This window comes from Engystomops pustulosus, chromosome 4 (genome assembly GCF_040894005.1).
Source record: "Engystomops pustulosus chromosome 4, aEngPut4.maternal, whole genome shotgun sequence".
Classification (NCBI taxonomy): domain Eukaryota; kingdom Metazoa; phylum Chordata; class Amphibia; order Anura; family Leptodactylidae; genus Engystomops; species Engystomops pustulosus.
Window position 1 is genome coordinate 9,638,856 of NC_092414.1, and position 19,957 is coordinate 9,658,812.

Consider the following 19,957-nt stretch of genomic DNA (forward strand, 5'->3'; position numbering starts at 1 on the left):
GGCGCCATCCTTCTGCTCCATAGCCTGCACGGAGGAGGGAGAGAGGGAGGGGAGGAGCCTGCCTGCAGCCAATCCCTGCTCTGCCTGTCAGCAGCGCGGGAGACTCAACTTGAGGGAGAAGTCGGCACCTGAAGAAGAAGCAGCAACAGCAGCAGCCTCCTCCATAGCAGCCAGAGATAAGTGCTCTCTCCCCCCAGTGTCTCCTCCCCTCTGCAGTCAGTAATAAATGTGGTGCAGTCAGTAATAAATGTGGTGCAGTCAGTAATAAATGTGGTGCAGTCAGTAATAAATGTGATGCAGTCAGTAATAAATGTGGTGCAGTCAGTAATAAATGTGGTGCAGTCAGTAATAAATGTGGTGCAGTCAGTAATAAATGTGATGCAGTCAGTAATAAATGTGGTGCAGTCAGTAATAAATGTGGAGCAGTCAGTAATAAATGTGATGCAGTCAGTAATAAATGTGGAGCAGTCAGTAATAAATGTGATGCAGTCAGTAATAAATGTGGTGCAGTCAGTAATAAATGTGGTGCAGTCAGTAATAAATGTGATGTAGTCAGTAATAAATGTGATACAGTCAGTAATAAATGTGATGCAGTCAGTAATAAATGTGATACAGTCAGTAATAAATGTGATGCAGTCAGTAATAAATGTGATACAGTCAGTAATAAATGTGGAGCAGTCAGTAATAAATGTGATGTAGTCAGTAATAAATGTGATGCAATCAGTAATAAATGTGATACAGTCAGTAATAAATGTGATGTAGTCAGTAATAAATGTGATGCAGTCAGTAATAAATGTGATGCAGTCAGTAATAAATGTGATACAGTCAGTAATAAATGTGGTGCAGTCAGTAATAAATGTGATGCAGTCAGTAATAAATGTGATGCAGTCAGTAATAAATGTGATACAGTCAGTAATAAATGTGATGCAGTCAGTAATAAATGTGATGCAGTCAGTAATAAATGTGATACAGTCAGTAATAAATGTGATACAGTCAGTAATAAATGTGGAGCAGTCAGTAATAAATGTGATGTAGTCAGTAATAAATGTGATGCAGTCAGTAATAAATGTGATGCAGTCAGTAATAAATGTGATACAGTCAGTAATAAATGTGGTGCAGTCAGTAATAAATGTGATGCAGTCAGTAATAAATGTGATGCAGTCAGTAATAAATGTGATACAGTCAGTAATAAATGTGATGCAATCAGTAATAAATGTGGAGCAGTCAGTAATAAATGTGATACAGTCAGTAATAAATGTGATGCAGTCAGTAATAAATGTGATGCAATCAGTAATAAATGTGGAGCAGTCAGTAATAAATGTGATACAGTCAGTAATAAATGTAGTACAGTCAGTAATAAATGTGATGCAGTCAGAAATAAATGTGATGCAGTCAGTAATAAATGTGGTGCAGTCAGTAATAAATGTGATGCAGTCAGTAATAAATGTGATGTAGTCAGTAATAAATGTGATGTAGTCAGTAATAAATGTGGAGCAGGCAGTAATAAATGTGATACAGTCAGTAATAAATGTGATGCAGTCAGTAATAAATGTGGAGCAGTCAGTAATAAATGTGGTGCAGTCAGTAATAAATGTGATGCAGTCAGTAATAAATGTGATACAGTCAGTAATAAATGTGATGCAATCAGTAATAAATGTGGAGCAGTCAGTAATAAATGTGATGTAGTCAGTAATAAATGTGATGCAGTCAGTAATAAATGTGATGCAATCAGTAATAAATGTGGAGCAGTCAGTAATAAATGTGGTGCAGTCAGTAATAAATGTGATGCAGTCAGTAATAAATGTGATACAGTCAGTAATAAATGTGATGCAATCAGTAATAAATGTGGAGCAGTCAGTAATAAATGTGGTGCAGTCAGTAATAAATGTGATGCAGTCAGTAATAAATGTGATGCAGTCAGTAATAAATGTGATGCAGTCAGTAATAAATGTGGAGCAGTCAGTAATAAATGTGATGCAGTCAGAAATAAATGTGATGCAGTCAGTAATAAATGTGGAGCAGTCAGTAATAAATGTGATGCAGTCAGTAATAAATGTGGAGCAGTCAGTAATAAATGTGATGCAGTCAGAAATAAATGTGATGCAGTCAGTAATAAATGTGGAGCAGTCAGTAATAAATGTGATGCAGTCAGTAATAAATGTGATACAGTCAGTAATAAATATGGAGCAGTCAGTAATAAATGTGATGCAGTCAGTAATAAATGTGATGTAGTCAGTAATAAATGTGATGCAGTCAGTAATAAATGTGATGTAGTCAGTAATAAATGTGATGCAGTCAGTAATAAATGTGATACAGTCAGTAATAAATATGGAGCAGTCAGTAATAAATGTGATGCAGTCAGTAATAAATGTGATGTAGTCAGTAATAAATGTGATGCAGTCAGTAATAAATGTGATGTAGTCAGTAATAAATGTGATGCAGTCAGTAATAAATGTGGAGCAGTCAGTAATAAATGTGATGCAGTCAGTAATAAATGTGATACAGTCAGTAATAAATGTGATGCAATCAGTAATAAATGTGGAGCAGTCAGTAATAAATGTGGAGCAGTCAGTAATAAATGTGATGCAGTCAGTAATAAATGTGGAGCAGTCAGTAATAAATGTGATGCAGTCAGAAATAAATGTGATGCAGTCAGTAATAAATGTGGTGCAGTCAGTAATAAATGTGGTGCAGTCAGTAATAAATGTGATGCAGTCAGTAATAAATGTGATACAGTCAGTAATAAATATGGAGCAGTCAGTAATAAATGTGATGCAGTCAGTAATAAATGTGATGCAGTCAGTAATAAATGTGATGTAGTCAGTAATAAATGTGATGCAGTCAGTAATAAATGTGATACAGTCAGTAATAAATATGGAGCAGTCAGTAATAAATGTGATGCAGTCAGTAATAAATGTGATGTTGTCAGTAATAAATGTGATGCAGTCAGTGATAAATGTGATGCAGTCAGTAATAAATGTGATGCAGTCAGTAATAAATGTGATACAGTCAGTAATAAATGTGATACAGTCAGTAATAAATGTGGAGCAGTCAGTAATAAATGTGATGTAGTCAGTAATAAATGTGATGTAGTCAGTAATAAATGTGATGTAGTCAGTAATAAATGTGATACAGTCAGTAATAAATGTGATGTAGTCAGTAATAAATGTGATGTAGTCAGTAATAAATGTGATACAGTCAGTAATAAATGTGATACAGTCAGTAATAAATGTGGAGCAGTCAGTAATAAATGTGATGCAGTCAGTAATAAATGTGATGCAGTCAGTAATAAATGTGGAGCAGTCAGTAATAAATGTGGTGCAGTCAGTAATAAATGTGATGTAGTCAGTAATAAATGTGGAGCAGTCAGTGATAAATGTGGAGCAGTCAGTGATAAATGTGGAGCAGTCAGTAATAAATGTGATGCAGTCAGTAATAAATGTGATGTTGTCAGTAATAAATGTGATACAGTCAGTAATAAATGTGATGTAGTCAGTAATAAATGTGGAGCAGTCAGTAATAAATGTGATACAGTCAGTAATAAATGTGATACAGTCAGTAATAAATGTGGTGCAGTCAGTAATAAATGTGGTGCAGTCAGTAATAAATGTGATGTAGTCAGTAATAAATGTGATGTAGTCAGTAATAAATGTGATGCAGTCAGTAATAAATGTGGTGCAGTCAGTAATAAATGTGGAGCAGTCAGTAATAAATGTGGAGCAGTCAGTGATAAATGTGGAGCAGTCAGTGATAAATGTGGAGCAGTCAGTGATAAATGTGGAGCAGTCAGTAATAAATGTGGAGCACTCAGTGATAAATGTGGAGCAGTCAGTAATAATTGTGGAACAGTCAGTAATAAATGTGGAGCAGTCAGTGATAAATGTGGAGCACTCAGTAATAAATGTGGAGCACTCAGTGATAAATGTGGTGCAGTCAGTAATAAATGTGATACAGTCAGTAATAAATGTGGAGCAGTCAGTGATAAATGTGGTGCAGTCAGTGATAAATGTGGTGCAGTCAGTGATAAATGTGGAGCAGTCAGTGATAAATGTGGAGCAGTCAGTGATAAATGTGGAGCAGTCAGTGATAAATGTGGAGCAGTCAGTAATAAATGTGGAGCAGTCAGTGATAAATGTGGAGCAGTCAGTGATAAATGTGGAGCAGTCAGTAATAATTGTGGAACAGTCAGTAATAAATGTGGAGCAGTCAGTGATAAATGTGGAGCAGTCAGTAATAATTGTGGAACAGTCAGTAATAAATGTGATGCAGTCAGTGATAAATGTGGAGCACTCAGTAATAAATGTGGAGCACTCAGTAATAAATGTGATACAGTCAGATTTGCAGCCAGATCTTGTGCAGTGAGCTCTGCAGATTTTTGTGGCAGATAACTTTTAAAAAAGCATTAGCAAAGCGAGTGTATGAGCTTGGCAGCGAGTGTGCATTGATCTGAAGTGTGTGCAGTGTCATAAGTGTGACTTAGGTTTAAGGGACTTAAGTTTGAGGGGCTTTAGCAGGTAACTTCTGTGTTCTGTGTTACTTTGACTGTAAATTCTTCTTTCTGTGCATAATTCTATTGTAATCCCCATTAGAATAATGGACTCCATAAGTGGCATTGCTACACAGTGTACATCCTGTGCCATGTATGCTTTCCTTGAAGAGCCGTTCGAGGGGGAATACTGCTGTGTGGGGTGTGTGAAAATTGCTCATCTGGAAGCCCAGATTCTGGATCTAAATGAGCAAGTTTCAAGGCTGCGGGCAATTGATAATATGGAACGAAGTTTGCTGCTCCTGGAGCACAAACTCTCTGGGGAAGATGGGTGTGGGGAGGGAAGTATGGAGGTGCAGAGTGAGGGGGCAGCTAGTTGGGTAACATGTAGAAGGCGGGGTAGAGGGAAGAGTTGTAGAGAGTCTAGTCCTGATCTGGTGCACCCCAATAAGTTTGCCAGGCTGGTGGATGAGGGGGATATCAGCTCTGGGGTAGCAATGCTGCAGAAAGATGTGGCCGCTAGCAACCAGGGGAATGTGTGCTCCAGTAAGAAGGGTAATGGGAGCAGAGGCAAGGTCAGACAGGTGCTGGTAGTGGGAGATTCGATTATTAGGGGAACACACAGGGCAATCTGTCACAAAGACCGTGCATACCGAACAGTGTGTTGTTTGCCGGGTGCTCGGGTTCGGCATGTTGCGGATCGGGTTGATGGATTACTGGGAGGGGCTGGTGAGGAACCAGCGGTCATGGTCCACATTGGCACTAATGACAAAGTAACAGGTAGGTGGAAGGTCCTTAAAAATGATTTCAGAGATTTAGGCCATAAGCTCAGGGCAAGGACCTCAAAGGTAATTTTCTCCGAAATACTGCCTGTACCACGGGCCACACCAGAAAGGCAGCGGGAGATCAGGGAGGTAAATAAGTGGCTCAAAAGTTGGTGTAGAAAGGAGGGGTTTGGGTTCATGGAGAACTGGGCTGACTTTTCTGTGGGCTACAGGCTCTACAGTAGGGATGGGCTGCACCTCAATGGGGAGGGGGCCGCTGTTCTAGGGGAAAAAATGGCTAGAAGGTTGGAGGACCTGGGGGGAGGGCAACTACACTTGTGCAGGGCAAATAGACGGTGTACATAGAGAGCTGGGAAGAGCCATAGTCCATGGGGGAGGAAGGGGGGCTGGAATGAGATTGGGGAATAAGGACAAAAGGAATACGGACAGGGAAAACCATATAAAGTGCATGTACACAAATGCCAGAAGTCTCACAAACACAATGGAGGAACTGGAACTCTTGATGTTGGAACGGAAATCTGATATAGTGGGTATCAGCGAGACATGGCTGGACAGTAGCTATGACTGGGCTGTTACTATAGATGGTTATAGTCTTTTTAGAAAGGATCGTATAAATAAAAAAGGGGGAGGGGTTTGTTTATATGTGAATTCTTGCCTCAAGCCCGTCCTGCGAGATGACATCAGTAACGCAAATGTGGAGTCCCTATGGGTGGAGATAAGGGGAGGGAAAAAGAATAATAAAATATTACTAGGGGTTTGTTATAAGGCTCCAAATATAATGGAGGCAGCAGAGGAAATGCTGATAAGTGAAATGGATGCGGCTTCAAAGCATGGTGAAGTACTTATCATGGGGGACTTCAATTACCCAGATATTGACTGGGGGGCAGAAACCTGCAGGTCCTTCAAAGGTAGCAGGTTCAACAACAAAAGACAATTACCTGTCGCAACTAGTCCTGGAGCCAACAAGAGGGGGGGCACTGCTGGACCTTATCCTTACCAACAGACCTGATAGGGTATCAAAACTACAGGTTGGGGGGAACCTGGGATATAGTGATCATAATATCATTGATTTTGTATTACGCTTTACTAAGCACGTTAGTGAAGGGGCAACCAACACTCTAAACTTCAGGAGGGCAAATTTTCATCAACTAAGGGAAGACCTAAAAGGCATAGACTGGGATAATGCTCTCAAAGACAAAAGCCCCCCCCAAAAATGGGACTTTTTCTCATATATTCTGAAAAAGTCCTGTGAGAAACACATACCTTATGGGAAAAAGCATAAGAGGAACAAGAAAAACCCTATGTGGCTAACTAGTCTTGTAAGGAAAGCAATAAGCGAGAAAGATAAAGCGTTTAAGGTGCTAAAACGTGAAGGTAGCGCTGAGGCATTACAGGATTATAGAGAGAAAAATAAATCCTGTAAAAAACAGATAAAGGCCGCAAAAATAGAGACTGAAAGAAATATTGCCAGGGAGAGCAAAAATAATCCCAAATTATTTTTCAAGTATATAAATGATAAGAAACTAAAAACAGAGAGTGTGGGTCCCCTTAGAAATAACATGGGGGTCATGGTGGAAGGAAATGAGGAAAGGGCCAATCTACTGAATGTCGCCTTCTCAACTGTCTTTACCCAGGAAAATCCCCTGGTGGAAGACACAATGAGGAATAATGTAAATTCTTTTTATAATGTCAACAGTTTAACCCAGGAAGAGGTACGGCGCCGCCTCGCAACCACTAAGATAGATAAATCACCTGGGCCAGATGGCATACACCCCCGGGTTCTGCATGAATTATGTACCGTGATAGACAGACCGTTATTTTTAATATTTGAAGATTCACTGAGGACTGGTTATGTTCCACAGGACTGGCGCATGGCAAATGTGGTACCAATATACAAAAAAGGATCAAATAGCGATCCTGGAAACTACAGACCCGTAAGTCTAACTGCTGTGGTGGGGAAAATATTTGAGGGGTTTATTAGAGATGCTATCCTGGAGTATCTCACTGTGCACAACCTTATAACCCAGCGTCAACATGGGTTTATGAGAGATCGGTCCTGTAAGACTAATCTGATTGGTTTCTACGAGGTGGTAAGTTCAAGACTGGATCTGGGGGACGCTGTGGATGTTGTATATCTGGACTTTTCAAAGGCATTTGACACCGTGCCACATAAAAGGTTGGTATATAAAATGAGACTGCTGGGAATAGGACAAAATCTGTGTATTTGGGTAAGTAATTGGCTTAGTGATAGAAAACAGAGGGTGGTCATTAATGGCACATTCTCAGATTGGGTTGATGTTACCAGTGGAGTGCCACAGGGGTCAGTATTGGGGCCACTTCTTTTTAATATTTTTATTAATGACCTTGTAGTGGGTTTACACAGTCAAGTTTCAATATTTGCAGATGATACTAAGCTGTGTAAAGTAATAAATACTGAGGTCGATAGTTTAGCATTACAGAGGGATTTGTGGAAGCTTGAGGGATGGGCAGAGAAATGGTTGATGAGGTTTAATGTAGATAAATGTAAAGTTATGCATTTGGGCCATGGAAACAAAAAGTATAATTATGTTCTAAACGGTCAATTACTTAGTAAAACTGAAGCTGAAAAGGACTTGGGCGTATTGGTGGATGGTAAACTTAATTTTAGTGACCAGAGCCAGGCGGCTGCTGCTAAAGCAAATAAAATAATGGGATGTATCAAGAGAGGAATAGATTCTCATGATAAAGACATAGTTCTGCCCTTATACAAATCCCTAGTCAGACCACACATGGAATATTGTGTACAGTTTTGGGCACCAGTATATAAAAAGGATATAGTAGAGCTGGAACGGGTGCAGAGGAGAGCAACCAGGATTATAAGGGGAATGGGGGGACTAGAATACAATGACAGATTACAAAATTTGGGATTATTCAGTTTAGAAAAAAGACGACTGAGGGGAGACCTCATTACAATGTACAAATACCTGAACGGACAGTACAAGGATCTCTCCAAAGATCTTTTTATACCTAGGCCTGTGACCAGGACAAGGGGGCATCCTCTACGCCTAGAGGAGAGGAGGTTCTACCATCACCATAGACAAAGGTTCTTTACTGTAAGAGCAGTGAGACTATGGAACTCTCTGCCACAGGAGGTTGTTATGGCCGACTCTATGTACATGTTCAAGAGAGGCCTGGATGACTTTCTGGAGAGAAAAAATATCACGGGTTATGGGGATAAAACATTTATTTAATTCTTGAAGGTTGGACTTGATGGACTTGCGTCTCCTTCCAGCCTTATATACTATACTATGATACTATGATAAATGTGGAGCAGTCAGTGATAAATGTGGTGCAGTCAGTGATAAATGTGGTGCAGTCAGTGATAAATGTGGAGCAGTCAGTGATAAATGTGGAGCAGTCAGTAATAAATGTGGAGCAGTCAGTGATAAATGTGGAGCAGTCAGTGATAAATGTGGAGCAGTCAGTGATAAATGTGGAGCAGTCAGTGATAAATGTGGTGCAGTCAGTGATAAATGTGGAGCAGTCAGTAATAAATGTGGAGCAGTCAGTGATAAATGTGGAGCAGTCAGTAATAAATGTGGAGCAGTCAGTGATAAATGTGGTGCAGTCAGTGATAAATGTGATGCAGTCAGTGATAAATGTGATGTAGTCAGTGATAAATGTGATGTAGTCAGTAATAAATGTGATGTAGTCAGTAATAAATGTGGAGCAGTCAGTAATAAATGTGGAGCAGTCAGTAATACTGCTGCCCGGCTACTGCTGCGTCCAGGCACAGGCGCAGCAGGTCCTATTCGTCCTCGCCCACCTGGGATGATCGCATGCGTCGCCGCCACGGCTCTGCGGCGCATCGTGACAGCAGTGGAAGGTGGTCCCGCTCCTCTCATCGGGAGAGGAGGTCCAGGTTGTCCAGATGGCGTTCCCCGTCTTCTTCGAGTGGTTCATCGGATGCCTCGGCGATGTCCAGTCAGCGGAGTCGAGGACGACGTGGGAGTGACAGGAGCCGTTCTGCCAGGGAGACCAGCCTGGTTCCACCGCCGATGCCATCGGCCACCATTGCTACGCCTGTTGCTCTGGCCACAGTATCTGGCGAGTATCCTTTTGTGGGAGCTTGGGCGGGGGCGGGTCCTAGTGGGGTGGGTTCGGAAATATTATCATCTTTGAAGCAGATAGTGGATAAGGTGCCTTCTTCTGTTGCACCGTCTGTAGCGCCCCCTCAGGCTCCCGCCCCTTCTACCACCTCTGTGCCTGCGTTAGCTGGGATCCATAAGGACTCTGTGTATTGTGCTGTCAGCCCTTTAGGGGATCATTTAGTTATTGCGGTGAAGGAGAAGATTTGGGCTAATGCGTACGTTGACATCTGGTCGCTTGTAACAGTTGACCAGCATACAGTGGACAGGGAGCTTCGGGTATGGTCGGAGCGGCCCCAAGATAGTAAGCCCCGGGTGGCCAAGACCATTAATAACTGGATCCAGGCCTTTTTTGTTTTGGGAGGTGTCATGGGGCAGAAGCTCGGTGTTCCGAGTTGTTTATGTATATGGACAGTATTTATTCCTCGTATAAGACGCACGGCGGTTCTGCATGGTGGAAGTACGATGAGGATTTTCGGAAGCGATTAGCGCTGCATCCGGAAATGGGTTGGGTTGTTAAAGTAGCAGATGTTTGGTTACGGTTAATGGTGCCGCAAAAGCCCTCTTCCTTTCCAGCCGCCGCCGCCTCCCCTGGAGCAGTCAATGCCACAGGGGCGGTGGTCGTTAGGTGCCCTGGAGCCTTTGTAAGTACAAGCACAAGTGCTCGTCCTGCGGAGGGCCCCACCCCTTCTCCCGTTGTAACAGAATGGCGGGTAAGCAGCCGCCTAGGCCCTCTGAACCAAAAGACCCCGGTGAGCGTGGCCGCGATGCAGCCGTGGCTCGTCGTTTACCCCAGCAGACGTCCCTATCCCTCGGTTTTCACGACGGTTTTTCATCCCTTTTTCACTTTGCTGGGAGGGGTTTTTCGCGGATAACTTGCGATCGGCGAGGGAACACCCTGAGGTTTTGAGGGAAAAAATTGCGAAAGAGGTTGAGTTGGGCAGGATTGAGGGCCCTTTTAGTTCTCCCCCGTTTTCCAATCTCCGCGTGTCCCCGCTGGGTGTCGTTCCTAAGAAGGAACTGGGGAAGTACCGTTTAATTCATCACCTTTCCTTTCCTAAGGGTTCATCAGTTAATGATGGTATTCTGCCGGAGGAGTCCTCTGTCTCCTACGTTCCTTTCGATAGGGCTGTCGCGTTGCGTGTCCTGGCGCTCTTATGGCGAAGTCCGATATTGAATCGGCTTTTCACCTTTTGCCTATACACCTAGATTGTTATCACCTGTTGGGTTGCTGCGTGGACGGGGAGTATTATTATGACACCTGTTTACCTATGGATTGCTCCATTTCATGACGTTATTTTGAGCTGTTTAGTTCTTTCTTGGAGTGGGTGGTAAGGTATGAAACGGGGCGCAATTCTGTCATCCATTACTTGGATGATTTTTTTGTTCATTGGCCTGGGAGGTCCCTTTTTGCTAAAGACTTTCCAGTATTTTATGCGTTATTTTGGTGTTCCTCTATCAGCGGAGAAGACTCAGGGTCCGTGCACGGTGATCACCTTTTTGGGCATTGAACTTGACTCTGTCGCTATGGTTTTTCGCCTTCCTCAGGACAAGTTAAGCAAGCTCCTTGGCTTGGTGGAGGGTTTTTGCGTAGCGAAGAAGGTTACTTTGCGGCAGGTTCAATCTTTGCTGGGCATGTTGGTTTTTGCTTGTAGGGTTTTTTTCCAGGCGCCTTTCTTTGGCCATGCGTGGCGCCACTAAACCGGAACATCACATTCGGGTCACCTCTCAGCTGAGGGCTGATCTCCAGGTGTGGCGTGTTTTTCTGTCTTCTTACAATGGGCAAACGTGTTTGCCGCCGAGTGGCCTTTGGCATGGCGCGATGCAGGTTTGTGCAGGAACCTGACACTTTTGGAATTGTTTCCGTTTTTTGCATTAATAGATGGACATCTTCCTCTCTCCCTGTGTTGTCACTTTTACGGCATCTGGTCCTTCGGTGCCTGGAGTTTAACATTGTCTTCAGGGCCCAACACGTTCCTGGTTGTGCTAACATTGTTGCTGATGCTCTTTCCCGTTTTCATTGGCAGGAGTTTCGTGAACATCCTCCTCCGGCCGCCCCCGAGGGGCGGGAATGCCCATCGTTCCTGTGGAACCTGATCCTCAGTTGATGTCGTTGACCAGTCCTCTCTTGCTCCTTCTACGGAGAACATGGCACACACCAATTCTGAATTTTTCAAATGATTTTTATTTCAGTGATTCTATCACATAGCAAAGCCTTCACCATAGTAAAAAGAATTTTTTAAAGAGTAATTTTTCACAGATCTTTAAATATTTAGTACGACGTTTCGGTCATCACGACCTTTGTCAAGTAGGATATGAGAAGTCTGTAATAGGGGGGAGTAGTAAGGCCGCTCTTGCTCCTTCGACTTGGCGTCAATATGGTAAGGCGTGGGAGTCGTGGTTGTCTTTTGCCGGGGATAGGCCTGTTTTTTCTAGCTTGTCGGACAGGGTTGATGTAACGTTATCCTATTTGTCTTCCCTCCGCTCCCACTGGGTTTCGGGGCGGTTGCACAGAAAAACCTTTCTGGCTTGGCGTTCTATTTTCAGTTGCAGGGCTGGCCAGATATTACCAAGGGTTTCCTTATCTAAAAGGTTGGAAATGGGAGGCGGCGACTACGGAGTCGCGGAGCCCGGTCTCCTTCTCGCTTTTAGGGTCTCTGGTTTCATCCTGCGGGACGGTATGTACATCTGAACACGAGGCCTTGCTTTTTTCTTTGGCTTTTAGCCTCGCATTTTTTGGGGCTTTTCGTATTGGTGGGCTATTGCCGGCATCCGCCTCTTTCTGTTACAGGTTCTTCTGCGCTGAGATGGCGCCCGGCTGTGTGAATACTGGGGCATCCTTATCTCTATTGGGCATCCCAAAGGGCGGAGAGTCGGCCGGCTGGGAGGACCCTGGGCTTCCATGGTGTTTATGTATTCTGGCGCGTCATATGGGGTTTGTTATGGTCCCAGGTCCTTACTAAAGTTGTCGACATCAGTCGTATTTGTACTTCCCCGGTAGTGCTGGTGATACATGCTGGTGGTAACGACCTTGGTTCCCTTAGAGTCGCAGAGCTTCTCACGGTTATGCGATTGGATGTGGACAAGTTGTCTGCATTCTTTGCTGAGGTTGTCATTGCATGGTCTGAGATGGTCCCTAGAGTGGCTTGGCAGGGTGTGAGGGATGTTGGGGCTATTAACCGTGCTAGGCGGACTATAAATGCCCGGATGGTGCGTTTTGTGAGGTCAAAGTTTGGGGTGGTTGTCAGACACAGAGAACTGGAAGGGGACAATACGGCCTTGATGGTGGCTTGACATATTTTTGTCCGTTGTACCATATATATATTCTTTTACTGACTCTTTATACCTAAACCCTTGATGTAATAAATGTTGTTTACTGAGAATTTACATCTGTATACAGTATAATTGCCAATTGCCAATTTTCTACAACAGCAAGTCTGTTACTAAGACACTTACCACAAGCAGCGCGACCGATTCACTGGTTAACCCTAAAAAGACTCTCTCCATATTTTTGTCGGGTCTGCAAGATGGCATTGAGCAGGCGCTTTTCCTGTTGGGTGGCGGTCGGAGCTCTGTGTAGGGGTACGCGGAGCTCCTGGTGGCGGAAAAAGAAAGAGATTTGTGGAGATTTGCCCGGAAGTCGCAGTGATGGCCGGGAGCCCGGCCGAGCAAACCGCTTCGGGCAGCTGCGGTTTTGCCACCGAGAATGAAGATCTAACAGTGCCGTTTTATGTTTGAAGAATTGTTAAAACGAGTTAATAAATAGCTGTGACCTTTTTACAACCAACAGGAAGCCTCATTGGGGGTCATTTACTAAGGCCCCGATTCACGTTTTCCCGACGTGTTACCCGAATATTTCCGATTTGCGCCGATTCTCCCTGAATTGCCCTGGGATTATGGCGCACGCGATCGGATTGTGGCTGTCATGCACGCAACTGGAATTCGGGGGGCGTGGCCGAACGAAAACCCGACGGATTCGGAAAAACCGCCGCATTTAAAACAAAAAATCTGTCGCTGAGCCTGCACTTACCTTCACTCAGCCCGAGCCGGTGAACTCCAGCGCGTTCCGATGCTTTTCAGCGCAGCAGCGCCACCTGGTGGACGTTGGAGGAACTGCCTTAATAAATCCCGGCCGGACCCGAATCCACCGCAGAGAACGCGCCGCTGGATCGCGAATGGACCGGGCAAGTAAATCTGCCCCATTGTCTTTTATTCTTGTGGGGATGTTTTGGTAGAGTTTATAACTCTTTTATTATTACGGGCCTGTTTAAAGTGCCTTATTGGGACATTTTGGGGCACATTTACTTACCCGGCCCATTCGCGATCCAGCGGCGCCTTCTCTGCGGTGGATTCGGGTCCGGCCGGGATTCACTAAGGCAGTTCCTCCACCGTCCACCAGGTGGCGCTGCTGCGCTGAAGAGCATCGGAACGCGCTGGAGTTCACCGGCTCGGGCTGAGTGAAGGTAAGTGCAAGCTCTGCGACAGATTTTTTGTTTTAAATGCGGCGGTTTTTCCGAATACGTCGGGTTTTCGTTCGGCCACGCCCTCCCATTTATGTCGCGTGCATGCCAGCGCCGATGCGCCACAATCCGATCGCGTGTGCCAAAATCCCGGGGCAATACAGGGAAAATCGGCGCACATCGGAAATATTCGGGTAACACGTCGGGAAACCGCGAATCGGGCCCTTAGTAAATGACCCCCTTTGTGTTTAAAGGGGTTATGCCACGAAACTTATTACTTCAAAAACCTCCCAAATAGGTAAAAATATATTTCAAAAAATCTATTCATAATGGTTACCTGGAGTTATAAATACTTTTTGATTTGTTATCTTGAGATGTGGGAGGGGCCTAGCAGGCGCATGCACAGCACTGACAGTCGTGCCCCCTTCACGCCGACGTGCTGCGGAGGTGGCATAAGGGGGTAAATAGGTGTATATTCCCTATGCCAGGAACTGCGGTTATTTCAGGGCTTGTACCCCAGATTTCAGGCGCATCAGCTCTGGTAAATCCACCCCTACACGGATTACTATACTCCTTATGCTGGTTGTATGCATCGGCATCAGGGCCCAGCATGTAATTCTGCAATATGTAAAAAAAACATATATGTGATATATAGAATAGCTCCTGCATATGAAGTAAACCCCACCCCCTAGATATAAAGCTAAAGATGGATTAATTATAGATAGATGATAGATACGATGGAAAAGCCCATGCAGCGCACATGTAAAAATATCAAAATGGGTTGCACACTGATCAGGGCTAGGCCAGTGGCTCATTGGGGGTCATTTACTAAGGGCCCGATTCGCGTTTTCCTGACGTGTTACCCGAATATTTCCGATTTGCGCCGTTTTTTTCCCCCTGTATTGCCCCGGGATTTTGGCGCACGCGACCGGATTGTGGCGCATCGGCGCTGGCATGCACGCGACGGAAATCGGGGGGCGTGGCCGAACGAAAACCCGACGGATTCGGAAAAACCGCCGCATTTTAAAAAACCGAAAGTGTCGCGGAGCTTGCACTTACCTTCATCCAGGATGGGCCGGTGTATTTGAGTGCGTTCTGATGGTCTTCAGCGCAGCAGCGCCACCTGGTGGGCGGTGGAGGAACTACCTTAGTGAATCCCGGCCGGACCCGAATCCACCTCAGAGAATGCGCCGCTGGATCGCGAACGGACCGGGTAAGTAAATCTGCTCCATTGTAATGACTACTGTGTAAAAATGCCATATACTCCAATACTGACCTCACAAGAACGTGATGCACGGCATGGAATAATAAGCCCTCACGTAGCTGTGTACACAGAAAAATGGCAAAGTTTGGGATTTCTGAAGGGGGAGAGCGCCAGCGTCTGTATATAATGATAACGAATGTGCGTAAATAAGAATATCAGAATAGGGTAATGATAGCAGTTTCCAACAGAGGTGTCTAAGGGAATCTCACTTCTCACATCTGGAACGCTAGCCCTGTGTGGATGATAAGGTGCATGTGTACATGGTTATTACACGACACTACAATCCCAGAAACATGGAAAACAAACATGCTGATGCACGGTGCCTGGATCTATGTGTTATGTGTGTTGCCCTAGTTTATTATGACTATGAGATGGATAGATAGATATGAGATAGATCAGTGATGGCGAACCTTTTAGCGGCCGAGTGCCCAAACTGCAACCCAAAACCCCCCTTATTTATTGCGAGGTGCCATCCAAAAGTTAAAGCAGTAACTTGTTGCTCCCTGTTCAACAACTTTCAATCATATCGGCCTCCTGAGGACAGCAACACCAGTAGGAAGATGGAAAATTTTCATCATTTTAGCTTCTTTCCAATGTCCCTCTGTACACAGAGAATTGTGGGACCAGAAGAAGGTCCTCCAAAGATAAATCGGCCCTGTCTACACATTCTCCCTCTCCCTACAGTCCCAAGTAGCGAAGCAAGTATCAAAATATCACTGAAAGCAGCATCTTTTAAGTTGCTTGGAACTGCAGGAAGATTCTTAGAGTCCTGTTTGGTGTGCTGGGGCGATGGCCCGAGTGCCCACATAAAGGGCTCCGAGTGCCGCCTCTGGCACACGTGCCATAGGTTCGCCACCACTGAGATAGATAGATAGATAGATAGATAGATAGATAGATAGATATGAGATAGATAGATAGATAGGAGATAGATAGGAGATAGATAGGAGATAGATAGGAGATAGATAGGAGATAGATAGGAGATAGATAGATAGATAGATATGAGATAGATAGATATGAGATAGATAGATGGATAGGAGATAGATAGATAGATAGGAGATAGATAGGAGATAGATAGGAGATAGATAGATAGATAGATAGATAGATAGATAGGTATGAGATAGATAGATATGAGATAGATAGATGGATAGGAGATAGATAGATAGATAGATATGAGATAGATAGATAGATATGAGATAGATAGATAGATAGATAGATATGAGATAGATAGATAGGAGATAGATAGATAGATAGATAGGAGATAGATAGATAGATATGAGATAGATAGATAGATATGAGATAGATAGATAGATATGAGATAGATAGATAGATAGATAGATATGAGATAGATAGATAGATATGAGATAGATAGATAGATAGATATGAGATAGATAGATAGATAGATATGAGATAGATAGATAGATAGATATGAGATAGATAGATAGATAGATATGAGATAGATAGATAGATAGATATGAGATAGATAGATAGATATGAGATAGATAGATGATAGATATGAGATAGATAGATAGATGATAGATAGATAGATAGATATGAGATAGATATGAGATAGATAGATAGATATGAGATAGATAGATAGATAGATATGAGATAGATAGATAGATAGATATGAGATAGATAGATAGATAGATATGAGATAGATAGATAGATAGATATGAGATAGATAGATAGATAGATATGAGATAGATAGGAGATAGATAGATAGATAGATAGGAGATAGATAGATAGATAGATAGATAGATAGGAGATAGATAGATAGGAGATAGATAGATAGATAGATAGGAGATAGATAGATAGATAGGAGATAGATAGATAGATAGATAGATAGATAGATAGATAGGAGATAGATAGATAGATAGATAGATAGATAGGAGATAGATAGATAGATAGATAGATAGGAGATAGATAGATAGATAGATAGGAGATAGAGAGATAGGAGATAGATAGATAGATAGATAGGAGATAGAGAGATAGGAGATAGGAGATAGATAGATAGATAGATAGGAGATAGATAGGAGATAGATAGATAGATAGATAGATAGATAGATAGGAGATAGATAGATAGATAGATAGATAGATAGGAGATAGATAGATAGATAGGAGATAGATAGATAGATAGATTATATATGACTAGTTGCTGACCCCTGGATGGTCTCCTGCTAGTCAGGGACAGGTGTCCTTTGTAGGACAGCAGGGTAGTAGAGAGGGATACTTAGTAATTAGGACTTACAGGGGGAGGGCTGCAGGACATGTGTGAGATGAAGTGAGGTTTTTACTAATGGACTTTACTAATGGTGGATACATGGGGGGGGGGCTGCTACACTGCAATATGTTAGAGGCTACAGACATGTTAGGGGCAGACTGTGATCTGCATGGACCCTCTGTATTCCTGGATGTATTACCTTTAATGTGCCCCCATTAGCACTGGTGGAGCCTGGTGTTATCACTGACACATGTAATGCAGATCACAGCTCATTCAGCCCCTCCCCTCTCTCCCATTGGCTGCTCCCTGTCAGCTGACCTCCTTCAGTGTGAGGCAGCGGAGGAATCTGCAGTCAGAGATGTGAAGTGAGGAGCAGAAGCTGAATCATTCTGCGCAGGCTCGGCCAGGGGAGAGGGCAGGCAGGACGTACACAGCTACCAGCAGGGGGAGCCAGCAGTCAGCTCACAGCAAGATAACTCAGTAAGGATGCATATTTTTTAATAAATGTAAATGGTGAAATTATAGTTTACAATGCACTGAGCTGAAGTGTGTCTATGTGCTATGGTGGCATAAACCCTTTAAGTATGGAGAGGAGTTGATGGACAACTCAAGGTGCCCAGGTCCGGTGGCTTCAAGCACAAGCCCAAGTCTTCTCCTCCACCACTGCTGTCGGTCTTTGCTGATATCCTGTGTTTGGTCTTCATTAGCTGTGGGCCATGACGGTATGGACATCTCCATATCACACCAGGACATTTGCGTCTCATAAACTTGAAAGCCGCGTGGACATGTTCCTTTTAGGATGAAGAGGCTTTCTCCAGGCAACCCTTCTACATATGACAAACTTGTTGAGTCGTGAACTTGGATATTCTTTACCACCTCCCTGAGAATCCATAGCCTGGCCTGACCTCCTGTGGTCAACTGTCTGAGATGCCTTCACCTTGTCAATGTCCATGATGGATGGAGTCAATAGATCAGCAACCTGAAGTGATGGACCAACATGTCGTGTGCCTAAAGAACCAATGAGAAGATGTGAGGACTCGGGCTTGGTCTGGTTGGAGGAGAAGATAAGAATATAAATTTACTATTATTTTGGTAAATGGAGGAGTGATCTGCACTTGAATGGATTGAGGACCAACTGGATTATCTGGCCTGAACTCCACTAAGCTGGACTGAGGTCCGGACGTTGAAGGTCTGTAATGTCCTTCAGCCTTCTTTGGGTAAGAGGTTAAGATGAGATGGTTAGGAATGAAATTCCTGGAGCTCTTCCATCTACGTTTCCTAATTTCCCTTACAATAAGGTTTTCGGTAATTTAGAAGAAATGAAGTGACTCCTGATAAACATCTGATGTCAATATGAGAAATCATATTTAAGGTGAACAAAAAGTCAAGTAAACTCAAAATCACGAGACCCAAAAAACCAACTTTGATCGTGAGAAGAATAAACAGGTCAGGGGTTAATGTCTGCATTTCCGTGAAGAGTGGCAGAAAAGCTGCAAAGTATTTCGTGTGCCGGGAGAGGCGAGAGTCAGCAGCTGAGACATTTGTGGAACAGTGTTACATACTGATAAAATTAATCGTTCCCTTGTCTTTTCTTTAAGCAGAACAAGCAGTGGGATTTGTTTCCCTTTCCTTTTTTAAAGAAGAGTAAGTAACTGCTATATACAGCTGCACATCTACTCATGTATTCTCCCTCTCCTCTGCTCCTGTATTCTGCCTCTCCTCTGCTCCTGTATTCTGCCTCTCCTCTGCTCCTGTACTCTGCCTCTCCTCTGCTCCTGCTCTCTGCCTCTCCTCTGCTCCTGCTCTCTGCCTCTCCTCTGCTCCTGTATTCTGCCTCTCCTCTGTTCCTGTACTTTGCCTCTCCTCTGCTCCTGTACACTGCCTCTCCTCTGTTCCTGTACTCTGCCTCTCCTCTGCTCCTGTACTTTGCCTCTCCTCTGCTCCTGTACACTGCCTCTCCTCTGTTCCTGTATTCTGCCTCTCCTCTGCTCCTGTACACTGCCTCTCCTCTGTTCCTGTATTCTGCCTCTCCTCTGTTCCTGTATTCTGCCTCTCCTCTGCTCCTGTACTTTGCCTCTCCTCTGCTCCTGTATTCTGCCTCTCCTCTGTTCCTGTATTCTGCCTCTCCTCTGCTCCTGTACTCTGCCTCTCCTCTCCTCTGCTCCTGTATTCTGTCTCTTCTCTGCTCCTGTACTCTGCCTCTCCTCTGCTCCTGTACTCTGCCTCTCCTCTGCTCCTGTACTCTGCCTCTCCTCTGCTCCTGTACTCTGCCTCTCCCCTGCTACTGTACTCTGCCTCTCCCCTGCTACTGTACTCTGCCTCTCCTCTGCTCCTGTAGTCTGCCTCTCCTCTGCCCCTGTATTCTGCCTCAGTAGTCAGGCAGAGGTGTAGTAGTCGTAGTCATGTGGATGTTTAGTATCTTGTTGAGGAGTCTGGAGTGCGGAGGAGGTTGTAGTGTGCAAAAGTTTGTGTATTCCCCCCCCCCATCATGTGTTTTCCTTTTTCAGGTCAGGGAAAATCAGGGCCGGTAAAACATTCGCAACATTTAAAGCAGACAGTTATATTTCCTCCTATAGGGAGTCTGCTAGCGGGGACGAATGTCCATTTTATTTGT